The sequence below is a fragment of the Gastrolobium bilobum genome, unplaced genomic scaffold (assembly GCF_033153095.1).
Source record: "Gastrolobium bilobum isolate Gb01-03AN ecotype WA unplaced genomic scaffold, APGP_CSIRO_Gbil_v1 utg3205, whole genome shotgun sequence".
Taxonomy (NCBI): domain Eukaryota; kingdom Viridiplantae; phylum Streptophyta; class Magnoliopsida; order Fabales; family Fabaceae; genus Gastrolobium; species Gastrolobium bilobum.
In genome coordinates, this window is record NW_026899186.1 from 485738 (window position 1) to 489628 (window position 3891).

General features: G+C 35.4%; 1 pseudogene; it reads right to left on the reverse strand.

The window, feature by feature from the left end:
* Nucleotides 1–516: 516 nt before the first annotated feature.
* LOC133288071 (probable LRR receptor-like serine/threonine-protein kinase At3g47570) lies at nucleotides 517–3891 on the reverse strand (annotated as a pseudogene).

Sequence of the window (3891 nt, forward strand, 5' to 3'; positions counted from 1 at the left end):
GTAATAAAATATTATTTATTCATCATGCACAAGATCGAATACATATAAATTTTAAATATAATAAGAATAAATTACAAAAAAAATTTCTTTGTTATTTTTTAATCCTATTGGATAAATGATTGCTATCGAATTTAGGGCTGACGGTGTTTACGGAGGAGACAACTATAAGTAGCGTCATATCACTATGCATGATGAGAGGTAGAGAGTCAAAAGAGGTGGTGTGTATGCACAATAACGATAAGAGGATATGCGATGAAACCTCTCTTTTATAGAGGGTTCTATACATCGAAATAGGTTTGGGACGAACCATATGTCTAATGTTGAAGCCTATTGTGCCAGTCCATAACAATTATTTTAAAATTAAAAGTTCATAAATTAAACAGTTTGAATCCATAACTTATTGCATATATATATATTGTGCTAAATTATAATTTAAACATACATTAAATCTTTAATTAATAATACAAACACATTAAAAATTACATAAGAATAAAATAAAGTATTGAAAGGGTCATTAACTAGATTACAAATAGACAACGTGAAGAGGAAAAGAAAATGAAACATTTGTAAGCATTTTCCGGTAGCAAAAGCATGATGACACAATGTAACTTGCCTCCACTAAATCCTAGAAGGGAAGAAACTTTTGATCAGATTAAGCTCTCTAATGACATCAATCATACTCATTCTTTCTTTTGGTGATTCCATTGAACAAGCAAGTGCAATCCTAAAAAGAGAAATTAAACATCTCTCTACACTAGGATGCATAAGACCAAGTTTCTTATTGCTAGTACCCTGTTCTAATTCGTAGGGGAGAATAGTCGGGTCCACAATCTGTAAAAGGTGATTTGAAATTGAAATTTCAACATAATTGTGGAGATTATGACCATCTTGAAACATTTCTTCTGTGGGTCTCCTTCTGGTTAACATTTCTAAAATCAAAATTCCAAAACTATACATATCACCTTCAATTGACACCGCAAAATCCATTCCATACTCTGAAATGTAATTCAAATTAGTTAATATCATTAAAGTTATCATCAAAACAATAACCCAAAAGAAAATAAAAAGGTTGTTAAAAAAACAATAGCTAAAACTTGAAATTAAAAGATTTCATGATTTAAACAAACAATATCATGTTATACCTGGAGGAGTATAACCAATGGTCCCCTTTATTCCAACTGTGCTACTTTGTGTGAGAGAGACTCCAACACTTGAGAGCAATCTTGCTAGGCCAAAATCACTCACGTGAGCTACCATACAATCATCAAGAAGAACATTTCCAGGCTTCAAATCACAGTGAATGATAGTTTGCTCACATTCGTAGTGAAGATAATGAAATGCTGAAGCAACATCAGTAATAATAGTTAACCTCTCCTCAAGGTTTAATGATCTATGCTGATCTGCAATATTTGCTGCTGGATGCAACCAACTTTCTAAGCTTCCATTTGTCATGTACTCAAAAACAAGAGCTTTAAATTCTTGACCTTTGAAATCTGTGCTAGAACAACATGTTAAAATCTTAACCAGATTTCGATGCCTAATATTTTTGAGTGCATTGCATTCAACAATGAAACTTTTGTGAGCTCCCTTCTTTTGAAGATTTAGGACTTTTATGGCAATAACTGTGTCTTCGGGCTCAATAGTTCCCTTGTATACAGAGCCAAAGCTTCCAGATCCTATAAAGTTTCTTGTCGAAAACCCATCAGTTCCACGGTGTAGGTTTTGATATGAAACCTTGGCCAGCTGGTCAATTGTTGGTGAATCAGAAGATGGATTCTTGTTTCTTTTCCTCATCCAGTAGAAAGTGAGAATGAATGACAGTATGAGAAGAAAAGCAATTACACTAATTATCGCTGATATCAACCTTAGATTGTGGTGTTTTGCATGTTTCTCACGTTTGACTGGGGATAGCGGTAGATGTAGCTCTGAAACACCTCCACAAAGCTTATTGTTTCCGGTTACTGCTAATTCACTTGCATTTCGAAAGACACCTTCCGTTGGTACCTCACCATCCAACATGTTAAAGGATACATTTAAGTATTCTAATAAAGAAATATTCTGCAAAACATCAGGAATTGATCCAGACAAGTGATTCGTGATAGGTCTAAATGTCGAAGACCTTTTAGTGAAGCCAGAGAGGATGGGATAATTCCATGGAAGGAATTCCCCTGCAAATAAAGGTACTCCAAGCTTAAGCATTCACCAATGGTTCCAGGAATATTACCAGATAGATGATTCTCTGAGACATCCAGGACATCAATATTTTTCAATTGACCCACTTCATCTGGTAGACTACCACTCAATGAGTTGTGTGACAAGTCTAGTAAATTTTTTAACGAGGAAAGATTAAAAATCTTAAAGGGTATTGTTCCTCTAAGGTTGTTTCCGGAAAGGTTTAGAACTTGCAAATTTTTACAGTTTCCTATACTTAGAGGAATTTTTCCTTCTAACAAATTTTGGTCTAAACCCAAATGATACAACAAACTGAGGTTGCCTATGATGAATGGTATATCTCCTGATAGCTGGTTTTCACTCAAATCTAAAAATTGCATATTGTGAAACTTTCCAAAAGCAGGTGGAATAATACCCTCAAAATGGTTATTTTCCGTGGTTAGGAGAGTTAAGCTAATTAGATTTCCTAATTCTTCAGGAATTTGTCCATATATATGGTTACCCCCAATATATAGTAGACTAAGTTGGGAGGATAAATTGCCTAAGCAATTTGGCAAAAACCCTCCAAAATTATTGGAGGATATACCAATAGTAGACAACTTACTACAATTTGTCAATGATTTTAAAAAATCCAAATCTGTAGTCAAATTGTCACCTAGATTGTTTTGAGACAAACGTAGGTAATACAGATCTCTTAGCTTGCCCATACTCGGAACTTGGCCCACTAAATTGTTATGACCGATATCAAGTGATTGAAGGACAGAAGCATTTGCAATGGAAGTGAGGATTGGACCTGACATTTGATTATCATCAATTCCAAAATTTTGGAGATTGGGAAGGGTGTGGAACATGTTGGTAGGAAGAGAGCCATTAAATTGATTCTTTGTTGCTGAGATTGAAGTGAGAGATGACATATTGTAAAGACAAGAAGGAAATGTACCCGACATTTTGTTGACATGCACTAATATCCATGTCAAGTTTTTGAGGAGGCATATTTCTTGTGGAATATCTCCCTCTAAGTTATTATAACCCATCGAGATAACTGTTAAGGATGAAAGATTCCCTATGAAGGGTGGAACTCCTCCTGTTAAATTGTTTTTTCGAACAGCAAACAATTGAAGTTTCCCAAGAGAGGCAATTTCAATTGGAATTTTGCCAATCAAATTATTCCCAGATAAGTGTAACTCTATGAGATTAGAGCAACTGGTTAAGTTTGTAGGAATTCTCCCGTTCAACGAGTTGTTGATGAGAGAGAGTTGCTGCAATTGTAACAATCGACCCAATTCCTGCGGGATTTTTCCGTGAAAGCTGTTGTTTGCAAGGTTGAGGTTTATAAGAAAAGAGAGATTGCCAACTTGGGGAGATATGAGCCCCTGCAATTGATAACCTTGTAGGTTCAACCCGATAACTCTTTGGTGCATGGAGCTGCATGTGATTCCATGCCAGTTGCAAAAGTGGGTAGAACTATTCCAAGAGACCAAGATACCATATAGGTCATTGGATATTGATTCCTTTAATTTGAGCAATGCCAAATGTTCAGTCTGGTTTCCTGATGGAGAGGCAGTTGTGTTTGGGCTAAACCAGAATGAGTTCAAAGTAATTAAGAGAATAAATAGGTGAAGGCATGTAGAGCAAAATTCATGTATAGTGAGAGAAAAGGGCTTCATTTTTTGGTTGAGGAAGACGAGGTCACTAGATGGTGTGTTTTCTTCTGCTAAA